A 15,174-nucleotide genomic window follows, 5' to 3' on the forward strand; every position below is an offset into this window, starting at 1 on the left:
GGGGAGGCGGGTTCAATCGTCCGGTAGGCCGACGGCGAGATGGGGATGGGGATGGCGTGGAGGGGGTCTGGACGCTGGCGGGATCTTCGCCGGTGACGCTCGAGCATCGGGCCGCCATGGCCGTCTCTCTGCAGAAAAAGACAGAGAGAGGTCTTAGAGAAAAGAAGCACGGGGATAGAAGAGAGATGGAGGAAGAAGGGGAGGGCTCACCGGGGGGCTCGGTGCTGGAGCAACAGCCGCCTCGAGCGCACACGGCCGGAGCCATCTCGTCGTCTGCTACAGAGGAGGATGTGGTGGAGCCCGCCCACGGCGCGGATCAGAAGGAAACCGCCATGGCCAGGGGGAGGGGTACGTGGGGTGCAAGGGATTCTCGCGGCGCGCGGGTGCGGGGGGATCTCCCGGCGGTGGAGGGTGCAAGTGACAGCGGCGGCGTGTCCCGACTACCGAGGAAGGAGGTCGCGGAAATCGGCTTCTGGCGAGAACGTGTGAACGTCTTAGAGCATCTCCAACAGCCGCGCTAAAGCGCCGCGCGCAAAAAACCTGTTTACTGCGCGCGCTGCGGCTGGTTTTGCACGCCCGCCTGCGCTGGCTCCAGCAGCCGCGCTATAATGCAGCGCGCGCGCGCCGCTCCAGCAGAGCGCAAAAATACAGCGCGCGCGACTCACCGGGCATTTTGCATATATGGATATTTTGGACGAAAATGAACATGTAAAATTTGACACAAACAAGTTGATGAATAAAATTTCATGCCCACAAGTTCAAAATCATGCCCACAAGTTTATCCAACCAAGTTCAAATGTAAACTAAGTTCAAGACATGAAAGACACATCAATCTTCATCTTCCTCTTCTTCATCTTCGTCCTCATCTTTTGAAGACGACTCTTCCGCCTCCGAAGATGAATCTTCCTCCCTCTCCTCATCACGCACCGCATCACGCACTGCATCATGTGAAGCTCCGACGGTGTTGGCAAGATCTTCAACGGCATCTTCATGGGAATGTGTGTGAGAAGCCATGGCGGCCGGAGGTGCACCCATGGCGGCCGGAGGTGCACCCATGCCTCCCATGAGAGAAGCAAAACTCATGCCTCCCATGGCGGCCATAGCGTCGGAGGGTGCTCCAAAGCCACCCATGCCTCCCATGGCGGCCGGAGGTGCACCCATGCCTCCCATGTCGGCCGGAGGTGCACCCATGCCTCCCATGGCGGCCGGTGGTGCACCCATGCCTTCCATGGCGGCCGGAGATGCACCCATGCCTCCCATGACTCCGAAGCCACCCATGGCATGGCGTCGAGGCCACCGCCACCCATGGCGCCGAGGCCACCGCCACCCATGGCGCCGAAGCCACCCATGCCTCCCATGGCGCCGAGGCCGCCGCCACCCATTGCACGAACCAAGGCTTCTTTTTGGATCAAAACTTCTTGTTGGGCAAGATGGACATACTCTTTTTGCGCCGCATTGAGCACTACTAGAAAAAGGGCTATAGATAGGATTGACACTAATGGCGCACCAGACAAGCGGTGCGCCATTAGTATATACTAATGGCGCACCACCTTCTGATACGCCATTAGAGTTGAAACTACTAATGGCGCACCAGGCCTAGGGTGCGCCATTAGTATCAAATTTTTTTTTGAACTAGTGCGCCTGTCCAAACATACTAATGGCGCATCCAGACACAGTGCTCCATTAATAGTTATAACTAGTAATGGCGCACCTGTCGGAAAGTGCGCCACTAATGTTGTTTTTTTATTATATTTTTTATTCCTTTTTTTGCAAAACTACTAATGGCGCACTGTTCCACCGTGCGCCATTACTAGTTTAAACTAGTAATGGCGCACTGTGGGCAGTGCGCCATTAGTATGTTTTTTTTGCAAAACTACTAATGGCGCACCACCAGAAGGTGTGCCATTAGTAACCTGGATTACTAATGGCGCATTTAGAGTTGGTGCGCCATTAGTATGTGGGCAGCAACAAGATATTTTGGACAGCCTCTCCTACCCACACTCACTTTCTCCCCACTTCATTCTCTCCACCTCCTCCTTATCTTGGGTGCCTCCTCTTTTTCACCTCATTTCCACCATAGATTCATTCAATTTAAGTGGTTAAATTACCTTGTTTTGATAGGTAAGTAAGGGGGGAAGCTATATTTATGTTATTCTCCCTACAACAATGTGCACATGCACTTTTTATGGCCTAGCTAGATCAATGTATGTTCGTGGTGTTGCATATGTTTGTGGTGTTGCATATGTGTTTGTGTTTGGAGGTGTACCGGTATTTGAAATGCGATAGTTGCCAATATTTTGCCGGAATGTTGATTCATTTCCGTTTCGGCGAGAATTTTGGCATTAAGCATTCTTTTTGGTCCCATTTTTAGGGAAAGTCATGCCAAATTTTTTCTTGGTTCTAAAATATCGTTTTGCTCTACCCCGCAGGCGACCATGGTCCGCACGATGACCGAAGGCATCGTGAATAGGTTTTTGAGGTCCGCGAAGGCCGAGATGCTTCAAAAGAACGAGATGGAGATAAGATGTCCATGTCGAAGATGCAAGCTGAAGAGCCTTATTGCGGAGCCGGAATCCGGGCAGGTGCGGGACCACCTGCTCTTGCGTGGTTTCATGGATGGCTATCGGTGGCAAGGTGATGAAGATGACTACGAAGTCGTCCATGGGGGCCGGGCAAGAAATGAGGAAGGGCAGCAAGACAACCACCGCGGCTCGGGCAGGCGAGAAGATGAAGAATCCCCAGGAGATGATCACGACGGTGATGCTGTACACAGTCATCATGTAGAAGATGCAGGACATGATGATGAGGAAGATGCCGGAGCAGACAACGGGCATGATCATGAAGATGATGATGCCGGCGGAGCAGACGACGCTGGACCATCGATGGGCTGGGTGCAGGACCCTCATATTCAAGAGCTGCTTCTCAAGCAGACGGATAACGCAAGAGTTGCCGCCTGAGAGAAAGCCAAGATGGATCAACTTGAGTTAGACGCGGTTACTCCATTGTATGAAGGATGCAGGCCTGAGGATACCCGCCTAAAAGTAACACTCATGGCTCTGGAGATGAAGGTAAAACACAAAATGACCGACGCATGCTTCGACGAGAACATGTCATTCTGGCATGAACGTCTTCCCAAGGGGAACAAGTGCCCGACCAGTTTGGAGGACGCGAAGAAAATCGTGTGTCCTCTGGATTTACCGCACGTGAAATACCATGTGTGCATGAACAATTGCATCATTTATCGGGATGAGCACGCGGAGTCTACCATATGTCCGGTGTGCGGCGTCACTCGATACAAGAAGAGGAAGAAAGCTCCTCGAAAAGTGGTGTGGTACTTTCCGATCACTCCTCGTCTGCAGCGGTATTTCGCGGACCGTAAGGTAGCAAAGCTCCTGCGTTGGCACGCGGATAGGGAGGAGAAGAAGCGAGAAGATGACGCAAATGATCCGGAGATAGATAAAAAAGACAAGATGCTGAGTCACCCTAAGGATGCGAGCCAGTGGCAAGCGTTGAACTTCGAAGACCTAGAATTTGGGAACGATCCAAGGAACATCCTGTTGGGAGCGAGCACCGATGGAGTCAATCCATTTGGCAGCCAGAGAAGCACACATAGCACCTGACCTGTGTTTGTGTGGATGTACAACCTTCCCCCCTGGTTGTGCATGAAGAGGAAGTACATTCACATGAGTATGCTAATTGAAGGACCGAAACAACCAGGGTACGACATCAATCTGTATCTGGGGCTGCTGAAAGAGGAGCTTGACACGCTGTGGAAAACGCCAGCCAATACGTGGGACGCCGCAGAGAAAGAATATTTCCCTATGAGAGCCGCGCTGCTCACGATGGTGCACGACTATCTCGGTTACGGATATGTCGCGGGGCAGGTGGTCCACGGATTTTCTGGATGCGTCAGGTGCATGGATGACACAACGTATCGCCAGCTAGATAGAGATCTCGGGTCTTCGAAAACCGTGTTCATGGGACATTGATGGTGGCTTCGCGACGATGACCTGTGGAGAAAACGCAAGGATCTGTTCGATGGTGAAACCGAACCCCGAGGACGCCCGCGTACGAGGAGCGGCGAGGAAATAGACGAGCTGTTGAAAAATTGTAAAGATTGCCCACTGTCGGGAAAGAAGCAAAAGGCGCCAGAGCCGGGAAAGAAGCGAAAGGCGCCAGAGCCGCTGCTGAAGGTATGGAAAACGAGGTCTGTTTTCTGGGACTTGCCGTACTGGAAGATCCACCGTGTGCCTCACAGCCTTGATGTCATGCATATCACGAAGAACGTGTGCGAGAGTCTGCTTGGTACCCTGCTCAACATGCCAGAGAGGACCAAAGATGGGCCGAAAGCAAGGGCAGACTTGAAATCAATGGGCATCAGGCAGGAGCTTCATGCTATATATGATGATGATGATGATGATGATGATGAGGCGAAGCAGGACACGGAAAGTCATCGCAAAGGCAAAAAGGCCAAGAAGACCGGAAATGACTACCCTCCCGCGTGCTTCACTCTAAGTCAGGAGGAGATCGAGTAGTTTTTCACCTGCCTCCTAGGAGTAAAACTTCCTTACGGTTACGCGGGGAAGATAAGCAGATACCTAGACCCAGCGAAGCAGAAGTTCAGCGGAATGAAGTCTCACGACTGTCACGTGCTGATGACGCAGATACTTCCAGTTGCAATCTGTGGGATCATGGACGCGCATGTCCGTGAAATGCTATTTGGCCTATGCAACTTTTTCGATGTCATCTCTCAGAAGTCTGTTGGCGTGAGGCAACTCAGAAGGCTACAGGAAGAGATCGTGGTGATACTATGCGAGCTTGAGATGTACTTCCCGCCCGCATTCTTCGACGTTATGGTGCATCTGCTGGTCCATATCGTGGACGATATCATCCAACTCGGGCCGACGTTCCTGCACAGCATGATGCCGTTCGAAAGGATGAATGGTGTCATCAAAGGATACGTTCGCAACATGTCACGTCCAGAGGGAAGCATAGCCAGGGGCTTTCTGACCGAAGAGTGCATCTCCTACTGCACGAATTATCTAGGCATCGAGAACCCCGTTGGTCTGCCCGTCAACAGGCACCTCGGCAGGCTCGCTGGATGGGGTCACCGTGAGGGTCACCGCGAAATGCATGTCGACTTCGAGGGTCGACTCGCCGACTTTGAAAGAGCAAACCTAGTCGCGCTACAACACATAAACGTGGTCGATCCTTGGGTGGTAGAGCACAAAACCTTTATTAAGAAGACGTACAATGACCGAGGACAACAGAGGACGGACGGAGATATACTCAAAGAGCACAACTCATGTTTCACGCGTTGGTTCAAGCAGCAGCTGCTGTCGTACCCTTTACATGAGGATTCTTCCGCAGAAGAACAACTCCTATTTGCCTTGTCACAGGGCGCTGAGCACAACCTGATGACCTATGAGGCGTACGATATCAACGGCTACACATTCTACACCGAGGCCAAGGACATGAAGAGCGATGGTTATCAGAACTCCGGGGTAACGATGGAATCCTACACCGGTAACGACAAGGACAGATACTACGGAAGGATCGAGGAGATCTGGGAGCTGAGCTACGCTGGAGAGAAGGTCCCGATGTTCCATGTCAGATGGGCGAAGAGCGTCCTAAAAGAAGACCAGTATTTCACCACCATGGTTATACCCGAAGCCAAATCCAAGACCGCGGGCGCAAACGTTACCGCGAAAAATGAGCCATGGGTACTGGCTTCCCAAGTGGACCAATGCTTCTTCATTATCGACCCGTCAAAGCCCAGTCGTGTTGTCGTGAGGAGCGGCAAAAGGAAGATCATCGGAATGGATGGAGTAGCCAATGAGCAAGACTTCGACAAGTACGGCGACCCGAGGATCGAACATGACGACGATGATGAAGTAGCAGCATACACCACAAGAAGAAGCAGGACCACCCTACCTAAAGGACGTCCGTTCCACAGAAGAACTCCATTTGCGAAAAAGAAGGGCAAGAAGATTGTGAACAGATAGCTAGCTAAGATCGATTGTATTTAAATCGTAGCCTTCATTTCTCGATTGTATTTCATGGGCACTTTTTGAACTATCATGAATATTTTTAAATTTCATGGACACTCGATCTCGATCCCCTTCCATCTCGACCGCTATCCCACCTCGCCAGATCCGGTCCCCCTCGCCGCCGAGCACCCCTCGGTCCACCGGCTGCCGCCGCCGACCCCCCGCACCCTTGATTCCCCTACTCAACCGCCGCCGCCGACCCCCCGCACCCCTCCCCTACTCAACCGCCGCCGCCGACCCCCCACACCCCGTGCACCCTCCCCCGCTCCACCGGCATTACTGTTTGATGATATTTTAAAAAAAATTATTACTGTCTTATAAAAAAAATATTACTGTTATGATTTAAACAAGTTTGAACATATTTAAACACAAATAAGTATCAAACAGCATTTTAAATGCATAAAAAAAATTGTGGAGCCTAGGAATCGAACCCAGGACCTCCTGGTGTGAGAACTGGCTGCTGACCAGTCGAGCTAGTAGAGGGAACTTGGTGTGGATCAGGTCAGGTGGAAGATAAACTGTTGGCTTGAGCAGAAATCAAAAAAAAATACTAATGGCGCACCAGGGTGAGGTGCGCCATTAGTATGGATGTACTTATGGCGCACCGAGGGGTGGTGCGCCATTAGTATTGTGCCACCCCATCCATATTTCCTCCCCGGCCCAAACCTATCCCCTCTCTCTCCCTCGCCCTCGCCCTCGACCCTCAGCGCCTGCCTAAGCTGGCCCCTGCTTTGGCCGAAGAGCCAGATTCGTTTGGGGGCGGGGGACACCACCCCAAAGATAATACCGCCAGTCGTGCCGGCGCCAAGTCAGCCCCATGGCAAGACCGCCGCAACGGTGCCGGACATTCCTATGCCACTGGATCCAAACATGCATATGGCACAGGATCAGAACGACTACGACGACGATACATTTGGCAACGTCGATCAGTACTTTGCCGATCATGGGTACGGTGGCGACTTCATGGGGCCTCCTTCTCAAGAACCCAACCCAACAAAAGACGTGCGCGATCTAGCTGGTACCGCGGAGAAGCCAAGTTGCAACAGGCGTCGTCTGCAGTTCAGCTCTCAGGAGACGCCTCCAGCTGCCGACTTCACCGAGCCTTAGATAGGCGAGGTGCGAAATATTATCAGCCCTAACACACTCAAGAAGGCGGTCTGTGAGCAGAACTCGGTCCCATTACAGGAGAAGAAGAAGGCACGCAAAAGAAAGACTAACAAGGGTGCGGGCCAGCCGGCACCGAGTACGATCCGTGCTCAGGACGGGCCACCTTCACCTGAGGATTTAATGAGGAGGCTGCATGTGGCGGGTAGGCCGATGCTACCGAGAAATATGCTCGATGCTGCAACCGGTGCTATGCGGAGTCTGCATGACAGTGTTCTTTCTTTAGAGAGAAGGATGTGGCATACCCAGTTTTCGCGGCCAAGGTGCCAGAGGGCAAGGGCTTTGTGGATAACTCCATCGGGGGTATGATCGTCCTACGGTTTGATGACATACACACTATGTTGAACCTTCATCCGCTGCACTACACCTTCGTTCGGCTATTTTCGCTAAGTATGGAGATGCGGATCATTCGCGACAAGACCCCGGACATCGTGATAGTCGACCCCTTCTACATGTGTGCCAAGATCTTGGGCAGCGCTGGGGACCGGCAAGTCGCGAGTTCTTACCTCGAAGGCGTCATTCTGGCAAACCAAGATAAGGATAACTTCCTCGTGCCTTACTTTCCCGAGTAAGTCCTCCCCTCAACCGCCCCGTAACATATGAATTCTTAGATTTCGATCTTTTTCTTTTAACATTCCGTGTTCTCTGCAGTGACACACATTGCACGCTCATCCTCCTAAGCCCCAAATATTCCATGGCCACGTATTTCGACCCGGACCGTCATTCGAACGTAGACTACACAAATGTCAAGAAGGTTCTTGATGATGTTCTCCCCGGCTACGCCAAATCTGGAGGCACCTTCACCAGGACTATTCGTAAGTACGGCAAGCACGTGTTCTCCCACAATACGACGTTCTACTGCGTCAAGCAGCCGCCTGGCGGTCAGAAGGGTGCCTACTACGCCATCCATCACATGCGGGCGATCGTATGGGACCAGCATCAACTTCTGCTACCGAGTAAACTCAAAGATTGGGCCGCGAGCGTGTCGGCAATCCAGGACGCGGACATCAGACAAGAATTCTTTCGCATCCAGCCGGAGTTTGCGGAAATCATCCATCAAGATGTCCTTCGTACCTCGGGGCAGTTCTACCTCAGAAATCAACCGTCCAACAGTGACATCGACACAATGCTACAAATGCAGGCTGACAACGACCGTTATTTCATGACTCCCACGATAGACGGCGGCTTCATCCACGCTCCGGTCCCTTGAGTCGAGTCGAAAGCAGTGATGCTGTGTCTAGTTCTGAAACATCGATTGGCTCATGTTGTAATTAAACTTTAATGAACTTGTAGTATGTCTCTTTGGTTTTGAGAGTCGTTCAACTTAGATGTAATCGATGCTATTAATGTCTTGCTTTTCTCTTCCGATCGTTCTGTTGCATACTTATATATTGCTTATGTATTGTCTGTGAATTGGTACTAACGTTTCATTTGGCTAGTGCATAGCGATGTCGTCGTATGTCGTGTACAAGGGTAAGGTTCCCGGAGTCTACGACGACTGGGAGGAGTGTCGGAGACAGGTTCACCGATTCAGCGGTAACAGTTATAAAGGGTACACCACTAGGGCCGAGGCCGAATCTAGATACGCCTGCTATCTAGCGGGAGAGGGGAGGGAGCGTTGGAGGAACCGGATGAAGACGAGTTTCATCGTGATGATGCTCATCGTGATGACCGCAGCTCTCTTCTATGTGATGGTAGTTTAGATGATCGATATCGACTTATAATGTGAAGACAAACTCGCTACTCGCGGTCTCGAGACTTGTAATATAATGTTCTATCTTTGTTCGGTCTTTTCAATTCGGAGACTAATATGATGAATTGTATTCGGAGACTAATATGATGAATTGTATTCAGAGACTAATCTTCTATTGTATTCGATGAATCTGTTGTTGATGTGTGCTGTCTATATTTTGTTCAATTATACATTTTGTAACCTGTGCAAAAAACAGAAAAATAAAAAATAAAAAAGCTAATATTCATACTAATGGCGCATCACATCACAGTGCGCCATTAGTATGCCAAAGGATACTAATGGCGCATCATTAAAGAGTGCGCCATTAGTATGCCGAAGTTACTAATGACGCATCTGGTTGTTGTTCGCCATTAGTATGCCAAAGCACCTGGGTATACATGGCCCCCTGGGAGGCATACTAATGGCGCATCACATCACAGTGCGCCATTAGTATGCCAAAGGATACTAATGGCGCATCATTAAACAGTGCACCATTAGTATGCCAAAGTTACTAATGGCGCATCTTGTTGTTGTGCGCCATTAGTATGCCAAAGCACCTGGGTATACATGGCCCCCTGGGAGGCATACTAATGGCACACTGTTGTATATACTAATGGCGCATCTGAGGTGCGCCATTAGTATACCAGATATTAATGGCGCACTAGTGGTGCGCCATTAGTAAAATATACTAATGGCGTGGCACTAATGGCGCACTAGTGGTGCGCCATTAGTAAAATATACTAATGGCGTGGCACTAATGGCGCACCTCTAATGCGCCATTAATGGCCAAATTAGGTGCGCCATTAATAGGCCTTTTCCTAGTAGTGGAGGTTAGATGTGTCCAAGAAGAACAAGTGCTTCTCCCATTCCAACAACTTAGCTCGCTCCTCGTTGCTCACTTTCCTCTCCTCCAAAGTCACCTTTCTCTCCTCGGCCGCCACCCTTCTCTCCTCGGCCGCCAACCTCCTCTCCTCGGCCACGGCATCTTGGTTCCTTGCCATTTTCCTCACCTCATTGGCTTCGACCCTTGCCTTCACAATAGCTTCCATAGCATTTTTGAGCTCATCATCTCCTTTCCTCTTCTTCTTTTGGGTTTGGTCTTTCTTGCACCCATCCGGTCGTTTTGGCTTCGAGTATGAAACCGAGTTGGGTGTGGGGCTTCTCTTGCCGTCATCACTTGATGCATCATCCTCCTCCTCATCATCATCATTCTCAATTGCTAGCTTCCGTTTGTTGCTCAAATGCAAATCCTCCAAACCAACACGCTTCTTCCATTTCTCATCATCCTTTAACACTTCATAGCAATGAGGCAAGGTAAAGACCCTGCCTTTCTTGATCTTCCCCTTCTTGGTTGTCCTTCTCTCTTCTTTGAACAAGTTTTGTGCAATGTTGTTCTACAAGAAAAACAAAATAAGTTAGCACTTCGGTCACCAAAAACAAGTATGATGATCATATATGAGATGGCACTTACTCGATCATCCTCATTTGTGCCACTTGGGTTAATCTTGTCAACTGCCTTTTGTACGGCCGCCCACTTTTGACAATCTGCGTTGATTGTCGACCATCGGGACCGAAGTGATCTCTCAGAGCGATCAATTCCACTCAAGTTGTGAGCATCATAGTGTTCTTTCATTCGCCCCCAATACGCGTCTCTACTTTGATCACCTCCAATTGATGGATCCCTCGACACTTGCAAATAAGTATGGCATAGTAACTTGTCATCCTTGGTTGAGTAATTGCCCGCTCTTCCTTTCGGCGCCTCGACAATTCCCTCACCCTCCTCGTCCACCTCAAACTCATGGTCTTGGAAATGGATGTCATTGGTTTGAGACCAATGCAAATTGTTGGACCCAACACCCATAGTGGACATGTATGCATCATCGTTGAGACTACAAAGTTTTTTGAACAATGCAAATAAGCTATCTATATGTGATGATGATGCATTGAAAAAATAAGAAGAAAAGAAAAGTTGAAAAAAATTTCACCTTGGGGGCATTTTGTCGAACACGTGGTGCGCGTCGGCGGCCGGCTCAACGAGTGAGCTCGCCGGCGCTTCGGAAACCGCCGCGGCCGTCGAACGCCCTGCAAGCTTTTTTTCCCTCGCCTTTGTGATGCCGGAGCCGTCCGCCGCCTTGTTCTTCTTCGCGGATGTTTTGCCCTTCTTCGTCCGCACCGCATTGGGTACCTTCTTCGATGGTGTGGCGGCGGCACGGGACGGCGCCGGCGCGACGCCACCCAGCGCCGTGGTCATCTGCGGCGGCAAGAAGAGGCTGCGCGCGAGGCCGACGCTCGGCGAAGCTCCGGCAGTGGCGACGCCAGCGCTCGCCGCGCTAGGGTTTCCGGCGGCGGCGGCAACTGCGGCGGCGGCGGCAGCGGGGTGAGCGGGGCGCCGGTGTGCGCGTCCATGGGTGGGTGGCAGGGCGCCGGCGCCGGCGCGCGCGGGGCGTAGGACGAGGAGACGAGAGAGTGCGGCGCGAGCGCTCGAGTGTGCCGCGCGCTGTAGCTGGCGCCCCAAATACACCGCGCGGCTAAGTGTTTTTGTCCGCGCGCCCAACCCGTTATAGCGCGCGCGCCGTTTTTGCGCGCCCGCTGAAGCGACCCGTCGCGTTGCGCGCGCGCTAAAACGGCATAATTTGCGGTGCGGCGCTAGTTTAGCGCGGCTGTTGGAGATACTCTTAGCGTGTGAATCAGGGTGTGGACTGTGGAGCGCCAGCAAGGCCGCAGATTTCATCTAGCTCAGCCCGACGTGTCAGCTAGCTAGAGTGCAGATTTTTCCTCGAGAAATGCTAGCGTGCACACATGCATGTCGACCGGTTTTCCTGTTTTGATTGAATTAATTAAAGAATGATTTGTTCATGGACCGGTAAATATCTCCGAGTCCGTTCGAGAAATACTAGCGTGCACATACATGTTCGACAAATTGATTATACTTACGGTTACTCGGGAATGCTTTTAGTTTGCTAGAACTTTTTATGCTTGAAAGAAACTTACGTAAGATGCTATAAGGATTAACTTTCTTAACGATTACAGCACCGGCGGTTGCAGGACATGCTTTCTATCTGCAGTTCTTCAACTAAAATTCATCTTATTTCAAATTTTGTAAACATTTCATTCATATTTGTGAACTTATTCTATATTTATTTGTAGTCCGCCAAGAAAAAATAATGTAGTGATCAAATGTGCATATCTACTACTGCTTCGAGTTTCTTTTCCTTAAAGTTCTGATAGTATATGTGTATATTTTTTGACCTATTTTTTCACTATTAAAATTATAGTTACATTTCTCAAAGTAAGTAACTGTTAAATTTTGTGTGAAACATATAGATCTTATTAAATTTGGATTCATGATAATTTAGTTACCCTCTCTGGGTTAATCGGAGGGGTACATGAATTATTATACTCTCAAAGAGTGTAACAATCACAATGTATGTTTCTCCTACTCAAAGACTATTTCATGCATCATTACTCTTCCATCCAATGACAGTGCTGCGGCTGCGGCCATCGACACGTTGTGAGCATAGCTCAATACCGCCTCTAGGCCTCTCCCTCATGTGAAAGGCAAGCTCGTACCTCAACCTAAAGCATAGCTTAAGTGATAATTCAACATGTGGCAACACAAAGGCATATTCGTCTTATAGAGAATGAGACAGAGAAGAGAGAATGAGGGTAACCTATTTCTGACGTTTGTTAGAATTGGATATAAGAAGTGCCCTGCAGTGGCACGCGAAGTATGTTTTGGATTTTTGTTCGCCCGGTGCAACGCACGGGCATTTTTACTAGTATGTATATATATATATATATATATATATATATATATATATATATATATATATATATATATATATATATATATATAGAGAGAGAGAGAGAGAGAGAGAGAGAGAGAGAGAGAGAGGTATAGATATGATACAAGAAACTAGGTATTTCACGTGTGCCAATTACTTCAACACAATAAAAGGACCACACAAATCTTGATAAAAAACAAATAGACATATAAGATTATGTTTTGGTTATAAAGCATATATTTTGTGACATTGGTTAAATCGATAAAATAGGTATGTACCCATGATTGATCGATTCAATTGTGCTATCAAAGATAAGCAATTAATTACTATTATTTTGTTATCGACCGTGAATTTTGTGCCATTGATTAAACTTTTATGGCTCACTCACAACAATGCAAGCATGTCATGACATGTACTAAAGTGCTCGCCTTAAAATATGAATGTCATCTAAGGGCTTCTGTGAATCTTGGTAGGAGTTTACCAAGTTGGTGTCTTGATCATATATTTGCTCGGAGATCTCCAATGACATGCAATACTTGCTTGAAATATCTGGGAATTGTCTCACAGGAACTTCTGCATGTGTTGTTTGCTCTGAGATCTCCAATGACATACAATACTTGCTTGAAATATCTAGGAATTGTCTCACGGGAACTTCTGAATGTGTTGTGAACAACTTTGAACCTTTGATTATGCCCCCACAACATGAAGGAATATTGCTACGTGCTCTTGCACGCTGGTGTGAATTGCTATCTTCTAGTAATTATGTGCATAAACATCTCCACTAGCATGACAAAAGATGTTGTTCGCGTTTGAATCATGCTCACAACCTCTATGTCGTTAATGTTGTAGATGTAATTCGACATCCTCTCCATATCTCGGGCTAACAATGAACCATAACATATCACATGCTTATCATCACGAGAAAACCGCTCGCTCGTGGACCAACATGACTCAGACCTGGATCACAACTATGGGTTTTGCTGCCTGAACAACCAGCTTTATTTGTCCATCCTAGTGAAATGATGTTGCAGTAAGTAGTGGCAGAGCGTGAACCAAATCAAGCGGTCAAAAGAGGTAGAGAGATTAGAGAGGCCAAAAGATTAGCAGGGATTTTAGGCTTACGAGGAGCTTAGGGCATCTCCAATGCGGACCATCAAATCGTTCGGACCGCATGGTTCAGACGTGTTTTCTATCCAACGCGGTCTTGTATCTGTTCGCTGGTCGGTCCAGACGCACTTTTTCCTGTAAACCGAAAGCAAACTGGGGAGCGCTTTGAGATCGTCCGGTCCGCTGCGACGCATGCCTCTGACAACGTGACCGAGGGAGTCCTGGATTAGGGGGTATCCGGACAGCTAGACTATATCCTTTGGCTGGACTGTTGGACTATGAAGATACAAGATTGAAGACTTCGTCCCGTGTCCGGATGGGACTCTCCTTGGCGTGGAAGGCAAGCTTGGCAATACGGATATGTAGATCTCCTTCCTTGTAACCGACTCTGTGTAACCCTAGCCCCCTCCGGTTTCTATATAAACTGGAGGGTTTAGTCCGTAGGACGAACAACAACAATCATACCATAGGCTAGCTTTTAGGGTTTAGCCTCTTCGATCTCGTGGTAGATCAACTCTTGTACTACTCATATTATCAAGAAAAATCAAGCAGGACATAGGGTTTGACCTCCATCAAGAGGGTCCGAACCTGGGTAAACATCGTGTCCCCTGCCTCCTGTTACCATCCGCCTAGATGCACAGTTCGGGACCCCCTACCCGAGATCCGCCGGTTTTGACACCGACATTGGTGCTTTCATTGAGAGTTCCTCTGTGTCGTCATCATTAGGCTTGATGGATCCTTCAATCATCGGTAGCGATGCAGTCCAGGGCAAGACTTTTCTCCCCGGACAGATCTTTGTATTCGGCGGCTTCGCACTGCGGGCCAACTCGCTTGGCCATCTGGAGAAGGTCGAGAGTTACGCCCCTGGCCACCAGGTCAGATTTGGAAGCTTAAACTACATGGCCGATATCCGTGGAGACTTGATCTTCGACGGATTCGAGCCCCTGCCGAGTGCGTCACACGGTCACGATGAGCATGATTTAGCTCTACCATCGGACAGTGTTCAGGAGATCGCACCGGCAACCACTCCGACCCTCAATTCGGAGCCAATCGCGTGATCCATGGATGGGTGGATAGACCTCGCCACGGAGGCCGCATCCTCAGCGGCGATCAAGCCGAGTATCGACCTTACCCTTCACGGGAGCCGTGATGCCGAACTGTCGGATTCTTCCCCGGCCACGGACTCCAAACCGCTTGCGCCCGTGCCTATCGAATCTGACTGGGCGCCGATCATGGAGTTCACCTCCGCGGATATCTTTCAGCACTCGCCCTTCGGCGACATACTGAACTCATTAAGGTCTCTCTCCTTGTCAGGAGAGTCCTGGCCGAACTATGT

Source organism: Triticum dicoccoides, chromosome 3A, assembly GCF_002162155.2.
Source record: "Triticum dicoccoides isolate Atlit2015 ecotype Zavitan chromosome 3A, WEW_v2.0, whole genome shotgun sequence".
NCBI lineage: Eukaryota > Viridiplantae > Streptophyta > Magnoliopsida > Poales > Poaceae > Triticum > Triticum dicoccoides.